This window comes from Eutrema salsugineum, unplaced genomic scaffold (genome assembly GCF_000478725.1).
Source record: "Eutrema salsugineum unplaced genomic scaffold, Eutsalg1_0 scaffold_3, whole genome shotgun sequence".
NCBI classification, from domain to species: domain Eukaryota; kingdom Viridiplantae; phylum Streptophyta; class Magnoliopsida; order Brassicales; family Brassicaceae; genus Eutrema; species Eutrema salsugineum.
The window spans coordinates 17,306,001-17,321,652 of record NW_006256756.1 but is presented as its reverse complement, the minus strand read 5'-3'; positions in this window follow the sequence as shown (position 1 = coordinate 17,321,652).

Sequence of the window (15,652 nt, the reverse complement as noted above, 5' to 3'; positions counted from 1 at the left end):
ATTAGCCAACAGATATTTAATGGAGAAAATGTTTAATATCGTATTCTCAAAAAAGATAAAGAAACTCTGTAACTCAGTTGCGATATGGTACCAATCAAATAGCCATTATCCAAATTAGCTGATAAAATATCTTGGAAACTTTTCATATAATTCTCGGAAATTGCCTGAGGGAAATCCAAGCATCTCGAAACAGTCGTAGTTGCATAGAACACTATCTTGAAAGGTATTCGTGTAGTTCGATACTCAGAATTATACTCAACAACCTTAAAAGTATTGATAAGAACTGGTTTCCTTCGATCAAATCTTTACAAAAAGATTTAGCAAAATCTCTTTCAACACTTGCTTGTATCCTATCACCCTGAGATCCAAAATACAAAAAAAAAAAAATTAAAACCAACAACTAATGGACTAACCGAGATATTCAGAAATTATAGTATTAACTTCTTGATTAACTAAGACCATCTCAAGTGAACACTCTCCTCTGCCTTTGAATCTATCCCAAAGCATGAGGATATTAACCTTGATAACATAATTATCAGAGCCAGAGTGTAAATCCTTAATGAAACATTAGATGCTGATTTTCTTTTAAAGATCGACATAACTTAGACCACACAATATTATATAGCAAAGAAAAAAAATTGAGAGAACTTAAGACAAAGAATAGGTCTGTATATATAGAGCAGAAGGCATGGTATATATATATTATATAAATTAGACTTATTTCGGATATGGTTTAGTACTTTTTTTTAGAAAATAGATATAGTACAGAAAAAGTTAAAAACGATAAAATCTTCTAATTTTGAATATTTCAAAAAAAAAACGATAAAATATTCTAATTTTCTGTATAAAATAAAAACATTAATAGTCAGATAATATCGATTTATAAATATTTTAATGGAAAATTAACATAACTAAGTTGTTAATAAAGTTTAAAAAAGACAAAAATTACAGGAAATGCATATACAAAGTAGAAATAAAATTTTATAAATAAATTTATAGCGATTTAGATAAACAATTTAAGGAATTCTTCCTAAACAATGAGCCTTAGATAATAAAATGTTAATATATAACAATAATTAGACGAATCAATAAATTAGATGCAATGAGAACAATTAAAATAATTTTTTAATCTACATGATATATTTAAATAGAAAATATATCATGATACATTGTAGCTTTTTTACTTCATTGTTGGCCTCTTTTGCTCACAAGATCTATCTTTGTTGATCTCTGAGTATATGAGATTGTTACTATACATTATAGAAATGTTCCATTTTTAAGAATTGTAAAGATAATATACAGAGAATAAAATATTGATGTGATATTTCTATCATTATATGAGATCGGATATTAGATTTAATACGACAGTTATATTTGTAATTTTAATATTTTATAGATATTCTCCTGTGACAAGTATAAGGTAGACTAAAATTTAACATAAACGAGAGCTATATTTCTTTGGAAGATAATAAATTATTACGCAATTATCTCATATAAATATTATATAATTATATCACGTAATTTAAAAGTTTCGTATTTTTACGTGATAAAAGAAAATGCAAAGATTGATCTTCCTAGATTTATGTATTCGTGAAACAGAATTCACTATTGGCCGCCTGATACCAATGCCTCTCGCAGATGTACCACTTCAGGAATAGCTGGTGCCAACATTATCCGCATGTAATTATGAGCAGTCATAGCCATCCAATTACCTTATGATCACAAAAACAATTTAAAAGAGTTTCTAACTTAACAAATACTTTTAAGCATTGGTCACATTGATGAATTATAAAGAAAACTGTTTTACATTAAAATACCTCGGATGATATCAATTTTTCCAGACAGAATGATACATATTATCATATCGTCCTCACAATGCGATAAACCATCGTCTAAAATTGCCAATTAAACGACATGGTAGATGACATCCTCTAATAATTATAAAATAAAGCAATCAGAAAAAATGATATGATCCTAGGTGAGGATCAAGCCCTGGACTATTCTCCCACGGTTGCGAACTCAAGATTCGATGACTTGATAAGGTTGCGGAATGAAGTGACTGGGTATGAGATTGTGAGAGACGATGAACTTGGTGAAAACGCCTTGATACTTCTAAGAGAGATGAAAGATCTCTTAGACTATCAACAGATTTAAGGGTGCTTGTAATGAAAGGATATAATCCGAATTCACTAATCAAGCTGGTGATCAAACGATTTAGAGAGAGATTTAGAAATAAAAGGTTTGATAGATTGAAAAGAAAGACAAGAGCAATACATATAGAGTCTTGAAACACATGGGAAATAACAAAGACAACTAAGACGACTTAAAGACTCAATGACTAAGACTTGGACTAGTTTGAATTTTGAAAAATAGGCTCCTCTCTTCCTTAATCGCATCTGGTGACCGAAATGGGCTAAGTTTCCATCAAGAGGCCTTTTGTAAAAGTGTTTTGAACAAGCCTCATTAAAAACCTTGTTTGGAAAACCCAATTGGGACAAAACCAAACGAAGGAAAAAAGAGCACAAGTCACAACACCTCTCTTGATGAACTCTTAAGTGTCTTGTATCACAACCAGGGTAGTTGGATTAGCACACTTAAGATTGCCCTGAATGGTGTATAACAGCTTGTGAAAAGCTTGCTTGAACTTCATTGCTCTTGATCTCGTCATTGGGCCAATCGGAAGATGCAAGTCTTTGTCTTCGTCTATACTTGTTTCCTCGGGTTTCAGCTGCTCTTGGTCTTCTTTCGATTCTGGTTCAGGCTCTCCTTGCTTCCCATTGATCTCCTCAGTTCCTAAGCTGGTCTTGATCATATCATCCTCTCCCACTTGAAAAGGATTTGTCCTCAAATCTGTATCTTCTGCAAGAAAAGGAACTAAGTCAGAAACATTGAAGCTCGAACTCACATAATACTTACCTTGAAGGTCCAGCTGGTAGGCATTGTTATTGATCTTCTTGACAATCTTGAAAGGTCCATCGATTCGCGGCATGAGCTTAGACTTTCTTTCATTGGGAAATCTGTCTTTACTTAAGTAAATCCACACCATGTCTCCTTCTTCAAAGACCATTTCCTTTCTATTCTTGTTAGCATGTGACAAAATATTTGTCGATTGAGATAGTGTTGTAGTCAAAAAATATGACGGTTTCAAGATTATGTTTTTAGTCTGTAAGTGTTACTTATATATGCGACGATACTCTAGTCATTATTTGTGACAATTTGTAACTAAAATTCCGTCAAAACGAGTGACAGATTTGAGACATTATATGTGTAGTAAAATGTGACAATTTCAAGACGTTTTTTAATAGTCTTGGATTGACACGGTCTTCTTACTGTTAGTTTTCGTCAGCATTAATGACGAGATAGATACGGGAGATATTCATCACAAATGATGTGACGGTTTTGTTACGAAAATAAGTTTGTGACGACTTTATTGTGACTGTTCAAAAAAATATCACAATTCCGTCATAATAATTGTATTGCTACGAAATTGTGAATATTGTGACAAAATTTTTTGTAACAATATACCTTTTTTCTTGTAGTGAAAGAATGGTTTGTCCGACCCCGAAGCCCATTTTCAAGTCCAGAATGATTCTCTCATTTGGAAAAAACCCTAAGTGACGATTTGGACACTATAAATACATGTTTTTAGGAGCCCTAGACAAGGAGACACACATAGAGACACTAACAATTTATTGTTTTTGCAGCTTTTAAGTTTTTGTCTTTCATTTTTCTTAGTTTTTAGGTTTAGGAAGATAGAGATTTATCTCTTAACCCTCTTTGTTCTTCTATCATATCAATTTCTACTCAGCTTTTTAATAAAATGTTTTTGCTTTTGTTCATCATGTCTGAGTAGTTTTATTGTTGGGTTTAAGGGATTTTCGATGGAGGCTATATATGTTTGATGAGGATTCCATTAGTTATTGAAACTGAATCTTATTCTTCTAAACTTATTTATAATGCATGAGAGTAGCGTCATGAACTACAATATGATCTAGGTCTTGGGTGTTGCAAAAATTTCCATTCTGGGCCAGATCTAGTTTGAGAAGAGAAGATCGACCATAGGAGTGGAAACCTACCTATGGGAGAGCTGTGGATGTTGAGGAGTCTTAAGCATACTGCATCTTTTCTCTTCCAGGGCCAGAGTGGAAACCTACTGGTCAGGGTTGAGAGAGATAATTGGTTATGATCACGATAGTGGCGTATTCATACATTTGTGACTCGAGTTCTAAAAGTTTTAGCTAGGATCTTTTAAATTTACTCTTTAGCAATGTTTTGAATCGTTCATCCCCCGGAGAGAATTTTCCTGAAATTCCAGCCTCTCTTTTCTATTGTTTTACACCGATTTTTATTCAAGTTTTTAGTCTAGTATTTTACTCTTTCAGCCGATTTTCATACAAGCATATAGGTCTAGCCGTTTTCTCGTTTTTAGTCGATTTCATTAGGTTTAGTTATTAGGTCATTTTAATTCCGGTATTTTTTCGTTAAAATTAGCTTTTATGTTTTAAAGACACCACCAAAACCCCTATAAAAATAGCCTGATTCTGGACTTCCTTAGTTCATATTTCTTTCGAAGGCTTTGGCAGAAAAGATTTTCTTTCCCTGTGGATTCAATCCCTAAGTACTACAATCGATCAACTGTGCACTTGCGGCTATTGATTTCATTTAGGGTAAAATTTGACAACCCTCACACGACAGGAAGATCAGTGGACCTCTAACTATGTCCAATAAGAGCCTCAGATAATACTCTTCTCCGTACTCTATCGGCGATTCCTCTACAACACACGCACCAGAATTTCTCTTTAGCCTTGGTCTCCATGCCTTATTTTACGATCCCATACAAACATAGAAGAGATGTCCGAGTATAAAAGATTCCTCACATCTGGATAGAACTGATTACACCTCATTCAAGAATGGAACTTAGGTTTTCTGGCATGAACACGTCTATCTAAATCATTAGGAAACGAAATATTTTCTCCAAGAAGATGAAACGGCAAAATTTGCCAATTAACATGTGGTCGCCTGCGAGTACCTAGGCATGGATAATAGAAAAACAATTAAACATATTTACAATAACAAAAATTAGTCGAATATCGTGAAGAAGACTAAAAGTTATTGAAAGCTCTCAAAACATAATATAAAACTCATGTTTATTTCTTAATAGCATAATATTTACCAAACGCTTCCATTGAAGAAACCAAATGCAAACAAATCTAGCAATGCAGACTTTTAACTCGCAAAGCTGAAATAGGTGTGTATCTATATACATATGCCGCAATAGGTGCATATATATATATACATATAAGAATTCTATGGTTTACGCATTTTTATTTTTTCTAGGGTTTCTTAGTATTTTTTCCTTTAATAGCATTTTTTACCTTTTAACTAATAAGTTTTTCCTTTTAATTAATAACTAAATAATCAATTTTATATCTTGGGTCATATAAAAGAAACACCAGGATTTTCGTAGTCATTAAATGGGAAAGGTAAGAACTTGCGTCAAACAGTGATATAATCACAGATATCTTCGATTCTTCTAAAAATATTAAAAAATTTGAATTACTTGTTACACTGTTAAAGATACTTCGAGTTCCAGACGTCGATAAGAATATGCGTGATTTATAAATAAATAATATATATTTTCTCTCATTTACATTTCATTATCAAACAACAACAACGACATTAAGTAATATCTTTTATTGATAAAAGTACAAACAACTAAAGAATAAAGAATATAAAACCCTAAAACATAATTAAAATTCTAATTTTTATACATGATAAATAATATATATATATATGCATCTCTAAATAAGATGCATCATAACACTATTTAATGTAGACGTCTCACACTACCACACGTACATGGTCTCTTATGCAGATATCTGCAGTTTCATAAAAAAAAAAAAAAAAAAAAAGAGAGTGACCATTTATACAAAAATTTAAATACAGCCACAAAAGAATAACCTAAGAATCAAATAATCTCAGAGGGAAAAAAATTTCACTGTTCCAAAAACTCATATATCTCTGGGATACGGGGATTGAGCTTGAACCTAGTGATCTTGCCTATGTTCATAAACACACATATAGAATCAACACAATAAAGCAGAAAGCATAAAGACTATAAATTATTACACCAAAAAATACCTCCAAAATAATCACTGACCGCCCATCTAAGCACACACAATGATATCTTGGTCACAACAACTCCAAGATGCGTAGAAGCCTTTAACCATCTCATCGGATAACTCACAACTCAGATCAACACCACTAAATTAAAACATGTCACATATAATCAGCTAGACAAAACACATAAAACGGCAATATGTAGTTTCAAAACGTTCAAGAGACAATACTGGTTATCCCTCAAACAAAAGGTTACGGTTGAATATGCACCCCATTTTCCGGAATCATCTACATCCTTACATAGACTGCCATACAAAGGAACAGGAGGCTCTCCAGAGAGTAAACCACACCAAGTCACAGATCGACTTACATTTAAGACCCGACCTATCAAATCTTAATAAACAATAAAATTAAACAATATTAACATGAGCAATATAATAATAACAAAAAGTCAATATCTAAACTGAAAATAAACACACCAACTAAATAGTCATCATCATGGGCACGATCCAATAATCTAAATCTACGAAGTCAAAATAATCGTTTTCATATCTACATGAAGTCTTGTCAATGGTAGTTGATGGTAGGAAAAATGTTTGTAGCTATGAGAAGTTGGTCTACAACTATCCTCACACTCGATAACAGCAAAATGACTGATAATAATCACACTCCCAACATCGATGCAAGACCTTGCAACATCGATCTCACCATCTCTAACAATGGCCTGAATTTTAACATCCTGTGAATCAAAAAATCAATTAAAGATCAACACAAATTTATAATACTAGGTATCTGCCCGCGTCGCGCGGGCACAATCATTATATAAACCTTATTATAATTTGATTATTGAAATTCTTGTAACATAAACATCACATTTTTATTTTTAATTTTTGCCAAGCGCGAGCTTTATATATTTAAGAAATCGTATAATATTTTTATATTTGAGTTTATGAATAATAGTTAAATTGTATAATATTTTTTGTTAAACTTTCGGTATATATTATTTTTTAAGATGAACAACACTTATTTACAATAATAAAATGAAATTATACCATTAATATTAATACAATATAGTAAAATTGTACTTTATATAATAAACGAAATAAAATCTAATAAATATTCCTTCAGAAAAAAAATTATTATCACAATAAAATAAATATTAATAATCATCACAATTATATGTCATTTTATCACCTAGTAATGATTCTGATGAGGTTCTTTCTATAATTGATTTTCATAATTATTATATTATAATTATAACAAAACATGAGATATATATTCAACTAAATTAGCGGTGGTAAATATAACCGTTATTTTTCAAAACATTGCAAACACTACTATTGGTTGTCGTAACGGTGGTTTTCAATTTAAAGTAGTACCCATTTGTTACTCGTAATCAGATTCTATTCATTGTTAAGAATAACTGCATCTATTTTTGAAAAAAATATCTCCTTCCACGATGATTTCTGATTTAGGTATAGCATCTGATCGATCTTCTATCTGTGTTCAAGTTATCAAGAGTGTCGAGGAAAGCCTAGGTGTTCACGGTATTCAGCGATCGCTTATATTCGCAGACGAACATGTAAGTATAACTTCAAAAATAACATACTGTCTGAATCTTAATATATTACTGTCTGAATCTTAATATATTATCAATACCATCATTATTTTTTAACTGAAAATCTAGGGTGATCGAATACGTGCATCGATTCCGAATCGTTTAGTAGACCATTATGAAGGCATGATGTGTGATAAAGATTGGTACTTCATTGGTAACTTCAAAATTACTCCACACATGGGAACTTCGAGGATTACAGTCAATGGTCTCCATATTTGTATCGATGAGGATACTCATGTTGAGAAGACATCGCCTAAATCAGATGACCAGTTGTATTCATTTGCTAATTTTAGAAGTGTCCTTGACGAATCTCTGATGGAAAACATAGACGTTGGTATGTTTTCTTAGTATTTTATTATACTCAATTAGATTAATTAATACTCTACTTAATTATATGAATATATTGCTTTATGCTAGTTGATTTGATCGGAGGTATTATTAAAGTTTGTCAATTGGAACGTCAAGACCAATTTTGGAACGGAAATCAGAGAATCAACTCAAGTGTTCTAAAATTTACAATTAGAGATTTCGAGTAAGAATCCATTTATACAAAGACTAATACATATATAAATCTTTACTATCATATTCTCGATGTTAAGGAAAATGATATATTAATTCTGATTTTTAGGGGTGTCAACATCAATTGCATAGCGTGGGGAAGAGATGCTGAACATTTTGAGTCCTTATGGAAAAATACTTCTCGTCGCAAAATCGTTTTCTGTGTATTGAGATTTTGGGAGATGTGTCGATATGGAGGTTATTTCTCATTCTATCGACCAACCATATATCAATTTATATTTATATCAATTGTAGCTGATATAATTTTCTATATTGTACAGATGAAATATGTGTTTGTTCTGGTCAAGAATTCTCTGAAATATTGTTCAATCCACCAATTCCTGAAGTCGAAAATTCTCATTTTATGTAAGCATTGTTCACCATTATCATCTTGTAAATTTACTAAACAAAATTGTTGAATATTCAACTCATTATTTATCTTGTTCTTGCAGGCTTGACTACACAGATGATTTTAACAACATTGAAGATGGCTACTTTTTTGATCACTCACCTATTTCCCTAGCCATTGAATCTACCAATTTCATTTGATGTTTTCATTTATTTTGTTTGACAATTCTATTTGACTTTTTTCTCATTATTTTGAATTTTAAAACCCTTTAATTAGATGAAAGAATTATTATACGTAATAAAATTAGAAAATATTAAGATAACACATTAACAATATGATTGATATTGAAAACATTATTAATTACTAATAAATTTAATAGATCAGGGCAATAACCGAGATATTCATAAATTATAGGACTAACCTCTTGATCATCCAAGACCATCACAATTTATTTGTTAAAGGAAGAGTCGAATTTTGGTTACAACACGAAATTTTTTGGCCCATAAGATGTATACAACTTTTGGGCTCAGATGATATATAATTTAAATGTAACATAATAAATCGTTTACATCAAACAGATTTAGAATCAAATCAGTTATTATATATGTTATTGACATACTTTTTAATAATCCAACACGCTGTATTTTTTGACAGAACAATATTAAGAATAATGGCATATGCCTGATTATCCATTCCTTTATTTTATTTACACTCCAATCGATTAAGACAATCGTTTATCGTTTACATGCGGTTTAGGCATTAATATTATATATAATAAAAAATGTTAAGTTTATTGTATATTGGAGATATACATCTACAAAATATTATAGATATACATATATCAAAAGCTATAGATATCCATCTATTCAAATCTATCAGAAGTTGTCAGATATTTTTTCAAAAACGCAATGAATACTTAGCCCTTTGAGTAGACTATAGTTTACAAATCAACTTTTCAAATCACCATACATCACCAAAAAAGACGAAACACTACAAAACCATTGATATACAAATTTATTCTAAACACTAAAGACAATGTAACGATATCATTCATAACATTCATAATATAAATAAGACATAATCATTCATAACATTCATAATATAAATAAGACATAATGCAGTATGCATAGAGTCAAACCGAAATAGTAGATTAAACAACAACCGATATCATTTAATAAGTATCATAATATAATAGTTTTACAAACATTAAAAAGAAAGATAAGGATATTGACATTCCATCGATGGTGCATTAGTTAAGGCGGTATCGCCGACAAAAAAAAAATCGATATGTTAGATCAATATATCTAAAAATCAACTAACAAAATATGTCAATAAAGAAAAAATAAATTTAATACTTACTTAGCCCTGAAATCGTCAATCTCGTCATCAACAAGATTACACAGGAAATCAGAGCAAGGAGGGTAAGAGCATAGGACAACCGAATTCTTATCAACACCTATCATTAATTTTATGAATCAGAATTAGAAGAATGCAAGATTAGCTATTCTAAAATACTAAAAAAAGGAATAAAAACCTACCTTGACCATTAGTCATCTTCCAAAACCTCAGCACAAACACCACTGATTCACTTTGATTACGCTGGTAAACACTATGCAGATTCTTAGTCAAATTCTCACGGGCGATTAAAATAGAACAAAAAGGTTCTTCCAGTTTAGATGTCATAAAACCAAAACGATACATTGTGTTTTTTTTTGCATAAACAAACGACATATGGATATAAACTCATAGATCTTACCCTGCATCAAGAAGTTCGAATCGAACATATGTTGCATTGTCCTCATAAGCATCACTGTTGATCTCACAGAGATCACCCATCTTCAACACGGTTCCCATTACATCTATATCGAATACAAAAAAAAAGTGATATTAACAAAACGATATAATATACTAAAATTGTCACAAAACTAACAGATGGTTACCAATATTAGCAATTAAAAACTCAAAATCTAATCCGCGAGTCACGATGTCAAAGAAGCGTGTGCAATTGAGATGCAAGTGTAAATTATGGGTTACTGGAGAGATAGGAATCACGACCGTATGAGATCCGAAAATAAACCGATGCCTGTTTACGGTTATGCATATCGAACCACTGGCCTTTTTAACAACGAATCGACGAACCCTAAACCAGTAACCTTGTTTAAGTACAGGTCCATGCAGAGCGATTTCATCGGGCATGACAGTTGCGCCGATACGATGACCCTAAGATCGATTTCGCATAAGTTCAAGTGTAAAATCCAAAAGAAAAATTGCTTTTAAAAACAACCCTATGAAATATATAAAGAAATAACAACTACATAACGAAATACACGATCGTCAGCGAGAATCATCTCAATTGTATCACCAAAGAAATTTACATTCTTCCAGAGTCGAACAACTTGCACACGAACTTCACCGCCGGTGGTGTAATAATCTAACCTAGAGATATCAACAACATGAGACATTTTTTTTTTCTCTGTCAAGAACACAAAAGGAAAAGTTAAAAAAAAAGAAGGAAAGAGAACACATATATATATGCGTTACATTCTAGACAGTTATTTCTTTTTTCAACCCAATAAACTTATGGAAACATACAACATTGAATATGTATTATTAAAATAAAGATTAATTTATTTTTAGATTTTATTTTAAATGACAACAATTGTCTGTCAAAGGCGTCTTTTCATCCGTGAATGTGCTTTTTCGAGACATTAGCAGCATGCAATATGAGAGAATAAAATCTAATTGCATTTGGTGTACTAAGCATACACGCAACCGAGATACGCGAGCATACCGAGTCAAAAATAATCAAAAAGTACAATAGTTTCTTCAGTATACAATCATTACATCAAGCTAGTGAACGTAATTTTCCTGGACAATGTTTTTATAAAGCCAAAGAAACAGTTGGGGAGAAGGGTTACTTTGTTGTTTATTTTTAACAATGTATATGAGAAAATGGGGATATATATAACACCCAAATAACGGTTATGGAAAGTGTCGCGTGAATCAGTGCATTTTACGTATTTTTCAAAAGAAAAATGTTCCATTTTTGGAAAGTTGCAACTTATGATGAATATTCTAGATAGATTATTGGTTAACACAATTTATTTGTTAAAGGAAGAGTCGAATTTTGGTTATAACACGAAATTTTTTGACCCAAAACAGTCTTGTAAATACAAAAAAAAAGTGTCTAGCAAAACTAATAATATATATGGATTATCGATTTTGAATCATTCTAATCGGCCCAAACCATTAAACATCATCTGTATCCAGCCCATATAATCTCTCTCTAATCCTGAAATTTCAATAACAAAATCATGTAGATCTAAATATACATTTTTTTTTTTTTCATAAGTCAATTTAAACAACACATCGAAACATACTTACCTATTGCGCAAGGTCAAAACTTCATCAATAGGTGAATCAGTGATAAAACGGGACACACCATCATCATCATGATCCTTGATAGACACATTCTCTAAAACATATATATTGGAATATTGTTATGTTATATACAACGATTTTATAAATAACATATTGATGTATCATCAGAGAACATACCCCCGTCATTTGCTACACACCAATCAATTAATTAACAAACATATAGCAAAGGGACCTTCGTATTCTCTACACTTATCTCTTATTTCAGTTGCCAACTCACCATGTGCAACACATTCTAGCATGTACTCCCTATATTTTGACAAAGAATGTAGTTAATAATTAATTAGTTAAACTTCAAAAACCTACAGTTTGAGATATACTTACTCATCATCTATTATATTAAATCGAATTGATGATGTAGTCGTTCCATCCAGGTATGTAATAGTAAAATATCTAGCATCTTCAACGACTCCAATCAAATCTGCGATTGTAATTAGTCAAAATTAAGACATTCGTGCGAACTATAAATTTTGCATTATAAGAAGATACCAAAATATTCTTACCAATTAGATAATAATGAGCATCTGGGAATTCATAAATCGAGAGGAATGATGCAAAATTATAGAACGAATTGTTTGTTAATGGTAAAGCTGGTGAGATCGTTGTTCCCTGTGTCAGTGTAATAACGTAATCGTGTTTTGTAATACTTTGGATATTAGTCCAGTTGTAAGGATTCAAAAGAAATCCAGTCAACATAAACCATTGATCTTCTTCGCATATTTGATTGAAATACTCCATCATCTGATTGTTTACCCGAGCCTGTATTCTACAACCCTAGAAGTTTATACGATAACATTAGATCAACAAAAGAACAAATTATTGTATGTTAAAACAATAAGCAAAATCAATAATAATTATCACAAATAACATTTTAAGTTAATGAAATTTACTCTTTCATCGACCAGAATGAAATTTAAACTTCGATTATCGTCCGAGTAATCCACCACCCATTTTTTGAGTATTTTCACTATAATTCTCCAGTCAGATCTTTGAGAGTCCAATTGATGAACAAAATCATAATCCGCCATTGCGTGATGCCTATCGTTTAGGGTTATGCAATTTAGAGTATATTTATAAGAAAAAAAATGTGATTTTATATTAATCTATAACCGACAATTAAGAATATTAACATTTCAGGATAAATATAGATAAGGAAACAATATTATCTTCGAGTAAAATAAATTGATATATATATATATATATATATATATTGAGATTTTTCTATTTTAAATTATTGAGATTTTTCTATTTTAAATTATGTTAATATTCCAATTCTCATTGTTACCAATTCTTAAGATAGTTTACTATAAAACCATCTATATATGTTAAATGACAATTTTATTGCAATGAAAATTTACATTAGCTAAATCATAATCATGCACATCGTTTCGTATCTTCACCCAAGTCTGAAATTAATATTTAAGCATATATGTAAACAATATAGTATTACAAAAAACTATATTAAGGGAGTAGGGTTAATGTCAAAATAATTATCTTACTTTGCCCGATATGGTTTTGTCTGAATTATCTTACTTTCTTATAAATTTTTTTTCGTTTGAATTATTTTAAAAGAAAAAATTTGAACAGTTACCATTTAAAGCCTATTTACTGTCAAAACCAACAACAATCCACTAATTTATGTCAAGATACTTCCATATTGATATTGACCGATTTGTTCGTTTCACGTGCCAGAGATAATATATTCCATGTTTTAAGTTTCACTAAATATACACGCAATCTCAATAAGTAAATATACTATTTTACTAAATATAATCTTTTGCTAAATTGCAACACTTTCCATAAAATAATATGATCTCTCTCTATGGCTTATGTTATTTGGACAATTTTATGTTTCAATATTTTAGGCAATGACATATTCATACAACATCATAACAAAAATGCCATTTATGTAGACTTTTACGTTATAACTTTATGTATCTACTTGAGCATTTTTCCTTAAAAATATATGAAACAGGAAACCTAGAAAGTCAAACGGTTAGTTGCAAACATAAAGTCGCATAATCTTCCCCATAAAAAAATTGAAAAATGTGAAAATTGATTATTATTGCACACCTTATAAATACTGACTTGAGGGTTTCTTTTCAAAAAACTTTAAAATATTTTATAAGTACCATTATCGTTTCTGAGAGAATTCATAAGAACATGGCGAACACAAACGAAAAAAAAATCGATGAAAATGGCTTGTTGATCATCAATCCCCCACCATTGGTAATGAGATTCGGTGTCGTAGAACCAAAGTCACCACTTCACCAACAGATTCCGAGATAGAGCAAGAAGAATTATGGGAACAAATACACTTATTCACCGCATCAAATCAGAAAGCCAAACAGAACACTCCTCGGGTAATACATCCTATTCACTAAAGTTTGTTTTAATCATGTCTTACACAATGAATTATAAAATCTGTATATTCTACTTATGGAGGATGACAAAGGCAACACATCTAATGAGACATCCCAATCAAGTTGCACAAAACGAAAACACGACCTGATTCTAGATCTGGAGATAGGGTTGAAGTGCATGCGTTGCGGTTTTGTGGAGACAGAAATTCGACACATGGACACCGCCGAATGGGTATGTGATCAGAAATATATTAGATCTAAATTATGAAAAGTTGTCTAAAATCTATGTTATTGAGTCATTATAGTTTGTTATTGATTGCCCATTGAACCCTATGTCGTAGAAATAATTCATGTTTAAATATAATATTGAGTTAGTTCAAAGCTATATACTTTTACAAAAATCTAAATCGGATTGTTCGTGTCTGTGTTTAAAGGGAAAGGAGAAGGAACATAAAAAGAGGAGATCTGGAGTTTAATCAAGAACAATATCAGTTTCAAACCAATTTCATGTTTTTTTTTTCCTGTTTGCAATGATCACTTTAAAGACAGTATGTACTTGGTTTTATTTTCTAAAAACTATTAAGTTTATTTCGATGACATGATAATTTGGTTTGAAGCATTCTCGATGAAATGTCAATAGATGCCCAATAATATGCTACAATTAAAGTTTGGTTAAAATATGTTATCGAATAGAGTTTGTCTCTGGAATATCCGACTACAGTTAAAAATCAGAGATCAAACCATTAATACATGAGATCCAACTTAGTGAAAAATCGAAAAATGTTAAATCTATTAAAAACTATAAAACCGAATGTAATGGTCTTATACAATAAAAAGAACTAACATATTTCGAGATACATAGAGACAACATATCACAAAACAAAACACAGTAAAAAGAAATATCATATCTTGTCAAAAACCTCCTTGTAGACGACATTCAATGTTTTGTTTTGTGGTTTGTTGTCTTTATCGGTGATCAATATCTTCAAACCTTCTCTTGATGTAACCCTCGATACAGCGACATAGAGTTGCCCATGAGTAAAAACCGGTCTTGGAAGATACAAACCAACCTTTTCGAGTGTCTGTCCTTGGCTTTTGTTTATAGTCATTGCAAAAGCTAATGTGATAGGAAACTGCTTGCGTCTCATCCTGAAAGGAAGTTTCATCTCGAAGGAGAGAGAATATCCTAGGAATCAGTACCTTTTC